Genomic DNA, 17,328 nt, shown 5'->3' on the forward strand with positions numbered 1-17,328 from the left:
GGAGGAGGAGGAGGAGGAGGAAGAGGAGGAGGAGGAGGTAGGGGCTAGAGCCCGGCTGTGTGCAGGACCACGCTGGATCACAGGGTGCAGAAGGCAGGAGCCCCTTCCAGCTCTGGAACTCAGGCTGAATAATCTTGTCAGTCTTTCTGTGTAATGTGTTCTGAAGCCAAGAGGTTCTTTCCACCTGAAGTACTTCTCTCTCTGTCTACCATCTGTCATCTGTCATCTCTATCATTATCATCTGCCTCTCTCTATCTCCATATGATCAATAGATGATCTGTCATTTATCAATCTGTTACCTGTCATCTATCCATCCCACTGTCATCCATCACCTTTTCGTCTGTAATCTACTATCGGCTGTTACCTATCATCTCTCTTATTGGTCAAACAACCTATTTATTCATATATTGCCTATCTTCCCATCATGTGCTCTGTCTCTGTACCTGTCTATCATCTACCATCATGCTCTCTCTCTCTCTCTCTCTCTGCTGCACCTTTTCATCTATGACACCAAGCCAGGTATACACATATGTCACACTTATTTCCTTGTCCACTACTTACTTAGCATCATTGATGCTTTATAGTCAGTCTATTACCAATGCTCCAATTGCACCATCTCAAGACAGGCCAGATCCAGTGTGGCCATGGCCCGGTTGATACAGATTCTCATCTTCCTTGCTCTGTGAAGACCCAGAATCTCCTCTGCAACTCTCAAATTTACCCACGTCATAGCGTTCACACATCCCTACACTCTTAATTCACAGGGTTTCATTCCTCAGCACCCCGCTGTCAAGAAAATCACTTCTCTGTCCATCACTTATTTTACATAGTTGCATGCTACAGCCCTAGATTTTTCTTCCCCTAAGTGATTCAGCAAATCCACTGGTTGAACTTCAGAAATGTTAAGACACAGGAGCAATTTCCCCAAAGACCACCATGGGAAGACTGACAGAAGGGCGTTCCCTTCTAAGTCTCCCGCTCTTATTTCTCTAGATAAGCAGCCTCTCACGTAAAACACAGGGGATATTCTTTCGTCTCGAAATGGTATTCATTTCTCCACTTATTATTCTGTTGTTTCAGCTTGTGGGCTGGGGTTGTGATTCTCAGAATGGTGATATCTTTATGGAAGTCAGATCAGCTTTGCCCCATCCTACTTTAAAGCAATGAAAGTCACAGGCATGAAGTCACGGAGTGCTCATGCTGGGTTCTGTTTATTCTCTGTGCTTGTGTGATGTGGCATTTGTCTTCTGGAGATAAAGAAAACAAGCACATTTTTGAAATGGAGCCAAGTGGTAGGCACATGCGAAAGGTACTTAGAAGGAAAGTGTTGGAAGAGGTACACTGTCAGTGTTGGGGACAAGACAATGGGAGTTGGGAAATAGAAAAGGAGTTCCTGTTACATCTTCAGGAAAGGAAACAGTCTACCAAAAAGAGAAGTTCTTGTAAAAACAGAAAGAAATCCTCCTGTAAGTGGCCAGAAAGCAACAGACCGATGAGAAGGAACAGATGCAGGGACAGAGTCAGAATAGAGCCAGAAGTGGTCTGATGCAGATCAATAAGATAACAGAAAATAATTGTAAAATAAAGACTCAGATAAAAATAATAGTAATGGAGGTCCAGCTCAATCACGACCATCATCACCATAAGCTGGGAACACACCACTGTGTCCCAGGCACCTGCATCCCAGTGTGACCTTCTGTGAGGTGAGCGGCACCTGCACCCTGCGAGGTCATGAAGCAGAGGGTCAGGGGTGTCCCCTGCTCCCAAGGCGTGGCACCCACTCCCTCCACAGTGAAATTCCGGTGCCCATGCCTGTCGCTTGTGAAGCTGGTGGTTCTCAAGCAGGACAGGCCGGGGCCCAGAGACCCACAGACTTGATGCAGCCCAGGGGGGCTCCTTGTCACTGCACGGGACCCATGTGGGACCACTGCCTGGCGATGTGCAGCTCTGGTGCTAGGAGACCCTTGTTCCCTCGCTTCCCTTTAGCTCCCTGAAACAGCACTAGCCACACCCTCTTGTCATGCTCAGGAATATTCAACTCTACTGTCCTTAGACGCCATCCACCTGGTGTCCCAAGGGTAGCTGTGAAGTTTTTCAAGCAGGAGCATACGGATAGTCTGATCAAAACTGTAACATTCATGTTTAAATGTGATTTAAATATTATGTGTTATGGAATATGTGAATATTACATATTACCAAATTTAATCCTAAATGTGTAAACAGAATGGTATCTGGATTTTGTTAAATATATACTGTAATACAAAATAAATTGTTCTAGCTAATAATTAGCTAAAATCTTTCATTCTTATGATGGATTTTCACCCATCACTTTTGCTAGCAACTTTACTTACCCAGGACCTTTTTTCCCGAATCTCAAAAATAAGACCCTTCGCCTGTCACCTAGGTGTTTTCATAAGAAAAATAACTGGTTTATAGGATGAGTTTCTTCCTCTTCTTAGTTAGTACAACACCGAGACCTTCTAACATCTTAGACTCCTGCTGAGTCAAATTTTGCAAGTTTTCAATTGGCTCATCCTGAAAACACTGCATTCTGTTCTGTGGTAGAAGAACAAAGCAGAAAAATATTTTCTTTTCACTTAGAGCAAAGTGAAAAGGCACTGCTTCCCAGAGAGGATTCTCTCCACCAGATCGCAAGTGACCCCACCCAGGGCATATACGTTCAAAGGGGCTGGTAAGGCACGAAGGAATGGAATCTGAATCAAACCCTAACTTTGTTTTGCTAGACTAAAATTAGAAGTGGAGGATCTGAGTTTTAAGCCCTGACGAAACAAAACTTCCTGTTTGTATGACAACTTGCCTTGCAAGTTTCTATCACATCCAGTGGCTCTGACACTTCAGTTTTTTGATGCGCTCTCTCTTTCTATACATACAGACTGCAAATATCTGGATTGAATTTCACTTTAAAGCGTACACAGGTTTAAACATTACATGGGAAAAATGCTTGGTGAGAATCTACTTGGAGTTCACTGAGCTCAGAAAGTTTAATTGAAAATAAAACCAGTGATGCTTAGCTATCCTCCTTTGGACCTTGTAACTGCGATCACACAAACACCAGCACTGCAGGGGACCTTTGGCGCTGGCCGCGTCCCAGGCTCTTTCTTGCTCTTAAAGCAGTCCATGATGTCCTTCAAAGTCTGCTCTGACAGTTCTGACTCCCATGCTTGACTTTGAAAATGCCAGCTGAGGACAGAAACCGCTTTGCTCAAGTGATCTCAGAAATGGACACCAGGTGGCCGAAGAAGTGGACTCTCCGCAGATTCCCAAAGGTCGTCCTCTGGACCTTATCTCTTGGGCATATTTCACTTACCTCCCACGGACTATTTTCCCTCGGGCACTGAGGACAAAGGGTGGTGGGGAGGAATGGCAGCTTCTGGGAGGCTGAGGAATTGTAAATGCTCCTCCATGAGACACACAGGGACTGAAAGGAAATGCAAGGTGAGGCTTCTGAACATTTTCCTGCTGGTTTCCTCTATCTCAGTGACATACATTTGGAAGATGTGAGCTCTGAGCCTAATAGGCAGAGTTCTGGCTTGTTGTGGTTGGTTGTGGGAGTTCTGGCTGTTCAGCGTACCTCCTGCTGGACCTCCCGATACAGGATCCTTCCCTGGGACTGTCTCTGTGGGGAACTGTTTCCACTTCCTGTTTCAGGAGTGGTCATGTGACTCCCTCTGGCCAATGGAGTGAGTGGCCATGACTCAACCCACACCTGATCAGTGGCGTCGGACTGTCTTCTGGGTTGGTCATTGCTCTCAGGTAGTGTTCACTGTATGGCCAAATGGGAGGAGGGAACACTTGGAATTGAGCTCCAGCTGAACCACAGGACTCACAACACAGGTGAGAATCTTCTTGCCACTCTAAGTCACAAAGTTCTGGGAGTTGCTTGTCCCCTGAGGCAAAACCTAGTGAAGTCCTGGCCATGGAGGTGTCCTTACTCCATGCTTTTGTATCTTAGATTATGTTCCTTGTCTGACAGATGAATTAAAGGAAGGGCAGAAGGTCCTGAAATAGTCCTAAAGTAAACCTCAAGTGTTGGTCTATGTCAAAACACTCAATAGAGGAAGAATCCAAATCTGATAAGATTTCAGCAAGAAGAAAGCATTGCCTGATGCTGGCCAACAATCTACAAGCGGTGACCAATTCTCATTAAGGCACCTCAAAGTCAACATTTAAATCTATCAAGATAACTTTTCAGAGAACATTATAAATTCTCCTACCAATCAGTGTAATGTCTTGAGGATTTAGGGTCCCCGGTTCACAGGTCTGAGCGCTTCAAGATCTATAGTCTAAGGGCATTGTCTTTCTAACATTGCTAGCTCTCAAGCGGGGAGGACCCGAAGGGATTCAGTACCTTTTAAAGCAATGACAGACATTATTTTATTTAATCTTTCCCTTTACCTTGTAAAGAAAGAAATTTTTCTATTTTCTTAAGGAGGAAACTAAGCTGAGAGTGATTAAATAATGTACACATGCTCATAAAGCTAGTATGTGGAAGGCTGTTAGCAAACCAGAGCTGTCTGCCTCCAGAGCTACACTTGTAACTGTGCTAGCGTCACCATCACCCACAAAGGCCACCCCTCCTAGAGGTAAAATGCAGAATCATGAGGAGGAAAAGTTCCTGCTCACGTGATGTTTTGCATTCATTGTAAAATAATGAGCCGTAATTGATTCATTGTTTATCCTATGCCAGGCCTCATGCTAGGCTGTATATTAATTTAATGTTCACACAGGTTCTGAAATAGACTCTGTTATCATTCATTATTCCAGATAAGGACACTGTGATGGGTCTGTCTGCATCCGTAGCTCCTCCTGATGTCTCTAACATTTGTTCTCCAGCTGCAGGGAGCATCAGACCATCTGGAGGGCTGGAGAAGAGGGCGACTATCTCCTATACAGAGTCCCTAGTCAGCAGCCCTGGGGTCAGAAATGCTAAATTCCCAGAAGCACTGATGCTAGAACCCTGAAGGCTCACTGTGAGAACCATAGTCTACACCGCTCACTGCTTAGTGGGTTACAGAGAATATGGAGGAAACGACCAAATGCACAGGAATGGGCCTATGGCCTGCAAGGAGAACAGAGGCTATGAAATAGCATCCTCAAGTACGGGAGATGTTAGTGGAATTTTCAGGTGTCCGGGATGTGTTCCTAAGGGATTGGAGCTCAGGAGTACTGTCTTATATTTAAAAAAAAAAAAAAAATGTTTGAGAATTTCTGATGGGAAGGGATGTAATCATTTGAAAATTGCTGTGGGTTTCTTTCTTGGGTGTTGGGGGTCACATTGGAATGGTTTTAATGTCTCACTGGCCTAGAAGAATGGAGGATCCAGAGAGTCTGGGATCCTCTCCCAGGTGTACAGTACAGATGAAACACAATTAAAGGAATAAATGGTCAAACAATCCCAGAAAGCTTCCCTACTGAATCCCCAAACCACGCCACCCCTTGTAGATCTACACTATAGGCATTTGGATGCTACCGACTGTCAGAAGTCTTATGCTGAGAAATCTGGATAAGCACACAGCCATATCTGCCCCAGATGTGCCATTTGGAAACTCTGGGGAGGACCAATCTTGTCTAATCCTGCACTTTATATACAGGGAGAAAGAGGCTCCAAAAGCTTGAGCAATTTATGCACAGTTACAGATCCACTACAGGGTTAGGTCTGGAAACCAGCTTTTGTGAGTTTTGGTCCTCTTTATGAGAAGGTCTCTGTCTTCATTGCTATTGTCACCAAGTATCTTGAAATAAGCTGTCAATTTCCCTGGATACTGAAGACAGGGAAGACTCATGGGTGTAGCTGTCTCCCTCCACTCAACAACCTCATCAGCTTGGCTTGGGAGAGCTGAGCAATGCACACCTCAGGCCCTGTGCCTGAGCTACTGAGCCAGAATATTTGGGGGGTGGAGCAGGGAGAGCCTCCCAAGAAATGGCTTCTTAAAAAGACCTCAATTTCCCAAATGATTAGGTGGCTAGAGCTTGCAAAGTGACTCAGTGGACTGGAGAGAGCTATTATTCATTGGGAAAGCAACAAGTATTCCTTTAGAGAAACACCCTGACATTTGTACTGCATGTGAGTATCTAATGATCCAATTTGCCTCTGTAGTCAAATATTTAGCCTTTCTTTTCTATCTTTCCAGTCCATTATTATTGTTTCAAATTCCATAAGTACTGAAAAAAAAATCATTTTCCATCCCTAAATGTGGTTTGCATAGTTATACCCTTGACTCCTCCATGCAGATTCTTTCTAATTTTTTGTTTTTTCAGTTCCATAGAACACCAACCTTCCTCCATCAGCAAAGACAAGTTTAAACAGATACTGGGTTCAATGGGAGACTCATTTTCCACTTTCCATGGCAAAGAATCTGAGTACTGGAAGAAGTCAGAAGTATCATTTGCTGAATAGTTTTGTAAAGACAGTTTAATTTCAGGTCCCTTATTTGCGAGAGAGTTGGCTAACCCAAATAAAACATGATCCATCTGTCTGTTGTTATGAGTGACCAACTTCAGCTGAACACTATTACTTAATAACAGCTAACTTTCCTATAGACCGAGAATGTGTAGCAGCTATGAGCAGATGGAAATTTCCTTTGGTTTACCACCCTGGATCTCTCTTGCTCCAACATGTGAAGAACTTGGGTAATAAGCATATTCTCCTTTTTAATCACAGTATGGCTTGGACATGCATTGTTGTGAGATGACTGGTAAAACAGGAAAATTTATGTCTAGGGGGAAGAAAAAAAGCGAGTGGTAATTGCGTTAGATTCCCGAGAGCACTGCGCCAAATGTTCTCTTCAGGGAATAGATCTCCACAACCGGCTCAGGGAATCTCACTTACTATTCCTGTCTAGATTAATTCAAACGTACAGAAGAAGACGGCTCAGAGCAGCAGCATTAGGTTAAGGAGAAGGAAATGTAGAGTATTTGGGTTTGTTTGACTGTAACCTGGAATAAGCCAGGCTGCAAGGCATGTTTCTGCAGACAGCCCTGGCAGGGAGAGATTTAACGCAGCTGGGCATAGTTGGCGCATGCAAAAAGGACCAGGGAAGCAGGCAGCAAGCAAGAATGACTGCTCAGACTCTCTTCCCAGGACTCATGAGTTGCTTTGCTTTTTTACGATGCCCCATTGTATAGGGTGCAACGTTTCAGATGGATTTTCCCCCTCAAAGAGTTTCTGTCTTGCAGACATTGAGCTTAGCAGTTTTCAACCCTCACGCATATATTTCTTTGCTTCAGGCTTACATTTTTGACTGGAAGGAAGGCATAGAAAGATAGGCAGCACCTTATAAGTAAAAGTTCTGATTTCAGACTGCTTATTTTCCTGGCTTCGTGCTGGCTACTTTTCCTTTTGTTTAAAATGCATTCGAGATTGTTGGTCTCTGCCATTCAACTGATGATTCACGCACTGGGGTTGTTCACCTGCAGACAGGGTAGAATTCTTTGTGTTGATTTTTCATGCTCATTATGACCCTAATGGGACTCTTATCCCAGACAAAGGAAATGACTTTTGCTTGATTTGGAAGAGAGTTGTTTAACCATGGGATGAGTGTCAAAAGTTGTACAACCCCGTCTCACTGTCAGCCTCAACTTTGACCACACTTCTCTGATCCAGAAACTGGATCTCGCCGGATCCCAGGAGAACACAGTAAATACCAGAATTCTTGCCCTGTGCCCAACTTACTCTAAGGCCTGGTAATAGTTCCGAGGTATTTGCTTTTCTCAAGGTTGAAAACAGACTGCTGTGATCTCCAAATGATAGTAAGACAGTCTCAAATTTCGAAATGCCTTCACATTCAATCAAAGTCTCAGACCTTTGGCAGCTCACTCATCTCAATCAGTAAACAGTGTAAGAAAGCACATTCCTGCCATCTGCACTTAATTAGCTGGAGGACGACTGGCCCAATTTTGGTGGTGTTAGAATCTCCAGCCATGAGACAAGATGCCCAGTTAAACTTGTGGTGCAGATGGACAGCAAATAATTTTTAGTTTATGTATACCACAGGCAATCTTTGATATATGCTTATACTAAAAGGGATTGTTTATCTGAAATACAGAGCTATTTATGGACTGTCTACATTTATCTATGTGTACTGTATGAAGAGAAAGATATAGATAGCACAGTGGTCCTATATTTTTGTTTGCTAAATCTAGCATCTCTGGGAAAGAACAAATGTATGCTCAAGAGTAACTCAGGAGGCCAAAAAAAAGTAAAGATGAGATTTTAATAGATAGACAACATTCTTAGAACACTAGCACTCCAGGTTTCGCCAGTACTAGGACTTCTGAAAACAAATGCAGCTGTGCTGAGAGGGAGGCACATCCATACCTTTGTGTGGCTTGACAAGACTGGTGTGCTAATCTCGTTTTAATATTTTAGTTCAAGGGTTCTTAACCATTTTTTCTGCTATTGTCCTCTTTTTTTTGGCTATTGTCCTTTTTGGTGGAATAGTAAGACGTATGACTAACTTCTTGGAATAGTGTTGAAACAGACAAAAATAAACTACTTAAGATTAAAGAATGCACCACTAATATTAAAAGGCATTCATCGTAATATTGAAAAAAATACAATTATTGAATAAATGCTGTCATTTCGCTTTTGCATCCGGCGAGATCCAGTTTCTGGATCAGAGAAATGTGGCCAAAGTTGCGACTGACAGCATTTGGTGAGCAGAAATGTTCTCCCCAGATCCCTGAAAAGGCTACAATGCGATGTTGAAATATTTCTGATTGTGACTATGACAAAGTCACGGCTGCTTATATAACTGTGCTTTATGGCACACATTCAGAGCAAGAGATTATAAATTTAATTGGTAATAAGCTAGTTCTTTTTTCCCTTCCTCCAACATCACAGATCCTCCTGAGTGCCAGGCAGAAACTCTTCCTGCAACGCAGGCCTGGGTTCACACTCAGCTGTGGATTCTGGATGTGGTCATCCTGATAGTCAGAGAAATCAGATCCATCGGCTGAACCCTTCTTGGTTGATTTTCCTCAAGGACATGATTAGCCATCATAGATTCTGTTTCTTTCCTAAAAATAGCATGCACATCTAACAGTCAGAATCATGGTTTGTTCCCTTCATTGCTCGCACTAAGGTGAGTAGGGAACATCGCACTGGTGTTTACCTAATCGGATCGGCACCCAAGGAGACACATTCCCACTCCTGTACTTTTTGCCTTAGCTGGACACAAAGGAGGAGAGAACGGGAAACAGGTGAGATACGTATGTAACTCTGTCTGCATAGCCTCACTGCAGCCTTTCTCAGAACTGTGGAGCTGGGCCCCTACAGTAACACACCTGACTTTACAGTTCCCTGCTTCCATCACGACTCGAAGTCGACAGAGTACTAATTCAATTCTCCCTTTCATAAATCCTCCAGGGGCTTCCCCTGCTGACGAGTCCCAAGCCCCTTTGAGGAGCACAGTGACTCTTGTATGTCCTAGCTCTTGCTCCCTTTTTAGCTTTGTCCCCTTCTGCACAAAGCCCGCCCTTCACTGGCCTCTTCCAGACCAACCTGGCACCATGATCTGCTTAGAACAGACGAGACGCACAAAATACAACTTTTCCAAAAAGCAATCACGTCTACCCCAAAGGACTAGCACAGGGTTATATTCTGATTGTATAAAATTCTCCTAAATCACAAGAACCTTCACCCACTAAATGGACAATATTTATAAATCTACAATTATCCTTTTAAAACATTAAGAAAGTAAAAAGGCACCTCAACACGTGTTCATTTGGGTGCTGAGAATTTATTGAGCACCTACTGCGTGCTGTGTGGGCTGCTGGGATTTACCAGTAAGTAGGATCTGCTCGGTCCTGGCTTTCACACGGTTTGAAAAAGCTTTGAATAAATCTTTAGCTAAGTGGGGGTGTCAGGGACGCATACATTTGCAAAACTCAGAGTGGATGGATCCTAGCACTTTCCGGGCAATCCAGAGAGGGTGATGGTGAAGCAGGACCAGAGGACACAGTCTTTGGATCTGTACTTCATCCTAGGAGAATCCTGAAGGATATTTCAGGGATTTGTTAAAAAAGACAAGATTGGGGCCGGGGATTTCAGTGGTGCTGCCACCTGCCTCTCAAGCACAGGGTCCTGAGTTCAATCCCCGGTACAAAAAAGAAAAGAGAGAGGGAGAGAGGATTGGACTTGCGTGAAAGGGATCATTTTTGACAACAAGCAGAACGGACTGCATGAGATGGCTGGGAGCATCTTTAATTGGTGCTTTCAGCAATCCTAGGTGAAATTATGGACACACGGACTGGGCACCTGAGAGCAGCCAGGAGCTCTGAGCGGTGCCTTCCCAGTAGATCCTGTGGGTGGGTGGGCACCTCCAGCAAGCAGCAAGGGGAGAGAGGGAGATGAGGTCTGAAAGACGTCTGCTGGCTTCCTGGATTGGAAATGAGGTGGGATCAGGAGGGAGGAAGTATTTTACTGACCGGATGATGCTGGATCTCCTAAATCATGCACATATCACTGCATTGAAGAATGCATAAGAATGTTCTTATGTTAAACCTACATAGAGCCTAATTTGGTGCAGAATCATGGTGCAGAGGGAGGACCCTGCCTGTGGGTGGGATCCCGGGTCCAGGTTTGAAGGTGTGCGCTCCATGCTGCCAGGGGGACACCTGAACAGACAGGAGCCTGTGCCTTGTGCTGATGGACCCCATATCCTGCAGAGCAGGTGGGAGAAGGGCACCTTTCGCACGTACATCTGCAAACGGTTTGAACTATGACAGTAGCTACGCTTCCCCCATCCGTCAGGTAACCCCAGCCTCAGCCCTGGGCAGTCTTGGGGTTTGGGGAGCACAGGACATTGACAGACGAATCTGAGGAGTAGCTTTGGGTCCAAGGAACACAAAAGCACCAGCAGCCTACTTTCCACTTCACACACTCCCTGTGGACGAGTTTGCAGGAAGGAATAGCTTCATGCGTGGCACCTGGTAGAGTCATTTGGCATGGCTTTATCGGGGAGAGCAATGTGACAGTGTGTACCCGAAGATTTGAAATATTTATGCATACCCTTAGACCCAGTAAATCTAAGAACTCGTGAGAACTGTGCCACGAAATTATGTACAAGAGTGCTCTCTATATTAGCTATAATATTAAAATATTCAAAGCAACCCAGACCACCAATAAAATTTACAAAAGATTTGTAGGCTGCAATCTGAGGTAGTCTTTAAAACTTTAGGCAAAATATATATTTTAAAAGGTAATCTGCAGCATATATATATATATAATATATATACATATATTATATATATTGCATAATCCTTCTCTGTTTTTCTTTCCAAGTACGATTAAAATGAAAGCCCCTAAAATGCTAACAGCAGTTATCTCTTTGAAAGAAAACAAAATTAGGAAGGATTTTCAACCAGACTTTCCATTTTTATGCAGTTAATCTGAAAATTCAGTTTCCCCAGCACAGAGCCTTCTCCGGCATTCCACAGCTGACTGTAAATGAGAGGCACTTACAGTGTTCCTCTGAGAAACTTTCCACACAGCCTTGGCCAAATCTAGCAAAGCATTTACTCTGAGACATTTTGATTATGCGAATCCAAGAACTCTTTTTCAGTAAATTTTCGGAGCTATTGTTCCATGTTAACAGGAGGTTTTACTTAATTGGCTGGAGAGTTTGCACTTTGACCCCTGTGAGGCAGATTCTTGTCCACCACTTTGCTGGGGTAGCTCCCTTCATGCCCCATTCCTTTCTGCCCTGGGCCTCCTGGAAAACTTCTACACATCCCTCAAGGCCCAGCTGAAATGTCACCTCTGCTTCCTGTTGGAGTTCATCTTGATCCTCTCTCTGCGTTTCACATATTTTCTACCCCTCAGGACAGCATCTAATGTACTGTATTAGAACCTGCCTTTCCCTGTAAAAGACCAGTTTGAGAGGGGTGCAGCTTGAATTGCTCTTTTCATCCCTAATGCTAAACCCAAGAGAGACAAATCTGGCCCACAGTTGGGCACGTGGAGGAAGGGATTCCTCACTAATTTGAAATACAGACTTGGACTTCTGAATTTAATCCACAGCTTCAAGATTATTCTTCAGTATCTTATCTTGAAGAAAAACTTAGTTACACATTTCTATGTGGACAAAAATAATCAAAACTCATGGGCCTAACTATATTGAATCTAGCCCAATGAATCACTTCTTTGGTATGTTTTATATTCCATTTGGCTTTAAGAACAGTGAGTGCAATTTGATTTAAAATGTTCCCTGCAAAGTGTCAGGTGTTCAGCAGCAAGGCTTTTGGAAGGTGATTGCATCAAGGGGTGCTGTACTCTCTGTGGATGAATACATTCATGAATTAATGGCTGACCGAGCTGTTGGAATGTGGGGCCTGCTTGGCAGAACTGAGTGGCTGGGGTGTGACCCGGAAGCTCCCCTCTTCACTTCCTGGCCACCGTGGTGTGAGCAGCTCTCTTCCACTAGGCCCTTCCACTGTGCCGTTTCTACCTTGAAGCCAGCCAACCATGGACCAAAACTTCTTCAATATGGGGCACGGCAATAACCCAGATGGGCTCAATAACAAAATGATTGAATTATTTAGCTTCTCCTTGGTCCTTTGAAGGACCTTGGTACTTTATGTGTGTGTTAAAATGTATATAATACATTAATACAAGACAAAAATGTATATATCTATCCATGTGTGCCTCACACTTTTCTTCTGTGTTCGGGGTGAAAGGGTGGTTGTAAACTTCGTGTCCATTGCTTAGAACTGTAACCTACATCCACACTCTCTGAAGATCCTTTACAAATGCAAAAATTCATGTTTGGAAAGTTTGGGGTGAAGTCTGAGAATGCACCCCTCTCTAACAAGTCCCCCATAGACACAGACGCTGGAAGACCAAAGCTCACACTTTGAGTAGCGCTTAGCCCCAGGTGGCCACAGCTCCTCATCTGGACTGCACAGCACAGAACACAGAAAATGGGTCCCCTTACCAATCCCCCTAGAGAACAGGGCCCCCAGAGAGCTTCCTGGAAAGGTGGCTTTACCTATGGGAGAAAGGTCATAGTCCCTGTCTGATTTCATCAGGAAAAAACACAATACGCTGCTTATGAGTCACCATACAGGATTGCAAAACGATCCTGTACTCAGCAAGTCTTTTTCGGGGTTTGGCTTTTATCTGGAAATTTTCTTTCTGGGAAGCAGAGCTGGAAACCAAGATCTGGACCACTCTGGGAGCCGACATTAAGGAGAGGAGAGCTAAAGTCTGGCGTCTGTCCACGATGACTCAGGACAGACCCTAGTACCCCATGAGATCTTCGTGTTAGGAGTAAACAGGTTACAGAGGCTCCTCATCTGAAAGAAGTGGACCATCACACACACACACACACACACACACACACACACACACACACACAATCTCTCAATTTACACAGTCTACCCCACACTTTATGTTTGTGTATCCTGTGAAAGACTACTTTGGCCTAATTTGAACTATATGCCTTTGCTTATCTGAGCCACTTGCACCACCAGGGAATATTTTCCAGAAAGTTTCGAAATACCTTGGAGCCGTCTGTGCTGCAGAGCTGGTTGAGGTAGACAGGTGCCTCCCCTCAAACTTGGTCCTGAGTCCTCAGAAACATCGCAAGTCCTACCAGGTCTCATATAAATCCCTGGACGTCTCAGGCCATGTGTGAAAGGTCTGTTAGAGATGCTGAGGGCCATAGCAGGTAGCTATCCCTTGAAGCGGGTGGGCCTCTGAGGGATGCTCCACTGGTCAATTCCCGGCTATCTTCCTTGGGTCTCTCTCCAGTCTTATTTTCAGCCAACTTCCAGGGTGGAGCTGGGAATGAGACCCTGGTTGGAAGACCTTGGATAAATTCTCATCTTTGTTCCATGCTCCCTCTTCTACGTCTTCTCGGTCACAGGTAGTCGAATGCATGACATGAAAAAGTCCAAATGCCCGTCTTGGGGTCCTGGGGGCAGTGGCCCAAGTGGAGCAGGGAAGGACAAGGTCTTCAGCACCACCCCTGCCGTGGAAGAAGAACCAAGGAGGGTGGCGGAGAGGCCTAAGGAGGAGAGACGTGAGCTTCACCTCCCCGCCCGCAGTAGCCGGGTGACGACTGGTCAGCCGAGGGCAGGAGTCCTCTGTCCTCTGTCCATCTGTCCACCTGGCGGGCAGTGGTGGCTCAGCGGGGGACACGTTACCTTCCTCATGGACTCGACGCTGCCCCGGCGGTGCCCACAGCCCCGCTGGCCCCGCTCTTCAGTCGCCTTCGCAGTCCCTCTGCGGTTCCTCCTCTGCGGGTAGGTGTTTCTCGTGGCGTTCTGCGGGGACCTGCGCTTCACCCGCCTCTCTCCTCACTCCGCACGTGCTCCTTCGTCTACTCCCGCCGAGGCCCCCTTTGTCGTCCCCGAAGCCCAGGCCTGTGTGGCTCTCTCTGCTCTCTCTCCTGCCACTGCCACACCAACGTGTGTCACCCACCTATGGCTCGGCCAGACGCTTGCTCCCAGGCACCCGAATTAAACCCAGTCTGATTTCTTGTCTGTCACCTAGGGGAGCGCCTTTCCTCCCGCAGATCCTCCAGTGATTAAAAATATATTCACCATCCTTAATGTGCCTCTTGAGGCTTCCCCGCCTTCTGCATCGCCACCACCACTGTCTTGCTCAGAACCGCTTAGAATTTTCTCCAGGTGCCCACAGGGCTCAAGCTCTAAAGGGCTGCTTAAATCCCTTACATGAAGTGTGGGCTGTTTGCACTAATCCTGGTGTGCCCTGCCCTGCATACGTTCTCATCTCTGGATGACTCAGAAGACCCAGTAAAATGCTAGAGCTACACTGGTGAAACGGTGGTTAGATCTGTCTTCGGGATGACAGGGGCCAGTGGTCTGTGTGTGTTTGGGACAGAGGTCACCACTGTAGGCCTGGGTATGAAGTAGGCAAAGAAGTTGCAAAGAAAACCATGCCCCCCCGGCGCTGCTGAGAGACACAGGCTGTCACGGGTGTGCCTGTGCTTTGCTGCTTTCAGCGTGGTGCTCTGCATGTGGCAAAGGCAAGTCTGCTTTTGGAGCCTTCTGAATTTTTGTTTTTTAAAACACGCTTGATCCTTAGGTTGAGACTGCAGATGTGGAACCTGCAGGGACATGGGGCCAACCACTGTCTGGAGGCTCCGGCAGCCACCTGAGGTCCTGTCTTGGGTCATCTCTGTGAAGGGCTCTTCACGGGCAGCTGCTGAGATCCCTCTGGACACCAACTCCTGGTTCCTGGCATCCACAAGCTGAAGCCCCATTCCTGGACTCAGGAGCGTGGGTGTGAGATCCTTTAGGAGCTGGCCCACCTGCCTGGGCAGCGCCTTGGCACCGGCCACTCCTCTGCCTGCTGCCCACTGTGCCCAGTGACACCCCAGTGCCCACCTGGGCTAGGCTGTGCTGCCTGGCTGTGTGCCTTGTCCCGCACCCTGATGCCCCACAGGGGCCCTCCCTCCTTCACCTGCTCTCTCGTTTTCAGGCATCGCGAACTTTAGGCTGCTACTGCTGCTGCCTGCTTCCATCTGGGTCTGCTGTTTCTCCTGCACTCTACGGCCCTGTGCTGCCTCCTCCTGCAACGCTCATCTCAGGGCAGCAGGACTGCTCCCTTGTGGTTTCCTAGTACAGTAACGGGCAACCCAACAGCTGCCACGGGTGGAGGACTTACGTGTGACCAACACGGTCAAAAGTTAGAATGAGATGTCATCAAAATATACAGCGAATGTTTAAGCTAAAAATGAATTACAGTAAAAGACGCATTGCCATTAATCACCCTTAGAAACCTCCCCTCGCTTTGAGCGTATTTATCCCGCTGTTCCGGACACTTTCAGAAGGGGTTCCGCAAGCTCTCTTTCCTGAGTGTCTTTACAAGGTGTGACAAAAATGCGTGACTGTTGCTGTGAGGGCCAGGGAAACGCAGGTCTGCAAAAACGCAACGCTGCGCCCTCATCCGCCATGGTGACTGCATCTGGTACCACATAACCTCTTGTTCTTTCCAAAAGACCACGAGAAAGGAAGGTCCTGTATTGATTCAGAGCTCTGAGGCAGCCAGGACAATACAACTAAAGACGCTCTTTCAAAAAGCCTTCCAGAGCTGCCTTAGAAGGCGGCCGGAGAGACGGGAGAAGGGCTTTCAAAGTGAGGAGGAGGATCTTGAGGGAGGGTGCATGCAGTGTGCCTCCTAAATGCTTAAGAATTAAACAGTCGATGTTTGTTGGTCCCACCTTGCATCCTTTGGATTTCCACACTTCAGAATAACGTTGGGTAAACTCTGGTCAAAATAAGTATATGGAAGGCCGGGTGGTAAGAGTTTGCCAGAGTAGTGAGCGCATGGCCTGGCCACCTGGAGTCCAGCTCCCAATCCTGCCCCTTGGAACGCAAACACCTGTGTTCACTTTGTAAGCACCAGGCCCAGGCAAGACTCTGCTGCATGTCAAATGGTGCAAACGGTGAGTGATGGGAAGCAAAGGGAACTTCTGGCCCCGGAAAAGCCGTCCCAGACCTCACACAGACTGTCTCTGCACACCGAAGGAGTGAGGAGCCGAGCAGAGGCGAATTCATGCTGTCTCCACCTCTGCAGCACCCACAGCTGGTGTCCATCGTTTGTGCCATGTCATTAAAGATGAGAGGCCATGTCACCACCTTCCCCAACCCGCGCCCAGCCCTGGGCGCTTTCCTTCTGTGAGCAGCCCTGCAGCAGCCTCGAGTCTGCCTCCTTTCCCCTTCCTGCAGCCGCTCAGCCTTCACTTTATCTCCTGAGTCGCTCCGGCTTCGTCAGTGTCACCTGTGAGCTTCTTTTCCACCCCATCACAGCGATTCGCTGGCTGCCCAAGGCGCCTTTCTGACCCTTCCCACTTGGGGCTCCTGATTTTACAAGGAAGCTCTCTGAATGCACACGCACACTTCCAAAACCCAGAGCTTGCTCTTGTCAGCTGCCAGAAGTCACAGCGCCTGACTCTGGTCAATCCCTGCACCAAATCTAACTGGGCCTCATCCCTTCTGTCACAGTCTCGACCCCTGACCTGAAGCCCCAAGATCCCCGTGGTGTAGCCCTGGCTACCACAACAGCCCCATCTCTGGATGTTCCCCTCCCACTGTCCACGCTCCAGGGAGGACAAACTGCTTTCCTGTCCCCACACTCCCAGGCCGCTTCACTCCTTCCGCCTGCTGCTGCTTCCTCTGCCTGCCCTGCCTAGGAAACCCATCCTCAGATCAGATCCTCCCCCTGCGTCAGACGCCTGCCCGGCTGACCCTCCCACGGCAGGCCCATCAAGCGTCCCTCTTCTTCTTGACCCCAGAGAGGGTGAGGTCGCCGGCTTCACCGCAGTCCCGCAGTGCTCT

At 46.7% G+C, this 17,328-nt stretch overlaps 1 protein-coding gene and 1 long non-coding RNA gene across 9 annotated transcripts in view; one reads left to right on the forward strand and one right to left on the reverse strand.

The window, feature by feature from the left end:
* The window catches only part of Kcnj15 (potassium inwardly rectifying channel subfamily J member 15), a 42,494-nt gene that overhangs the window by 6,957 nt on the left and 18,209 nt on the right, over positions 1-17,328 (reverse strand). The window lies entirely within an intron of this gene.
* LOC104870786 lies at positions 2,400-8,515 on the forward strand. Its single transcript, XR_782620.2, has 3 exons — positions 2,400-3,855; positions 5,981-6,085; positions 6,280-8,515. It is a non-coding gene; the product is annotated as an uncharacterized LOC104870786 (long non-coding RNA).

Source organism: Fukomys damarensis, unplaced genomic scaffold (assembly GCF_012274545.1).
Source record: "Fukomys damarensis isolate Sample0158 unplaced genomic scaffold, DMR_v1.0_HiC HiC_scaffold_24, whole genome shotgun sequence".
Lineage (NCBI taxonomy): Eukaryota > Metazoa > Chordata > Mammalia > Rodentia > Bathyergidae > Fukomys > Fukomys damarensis.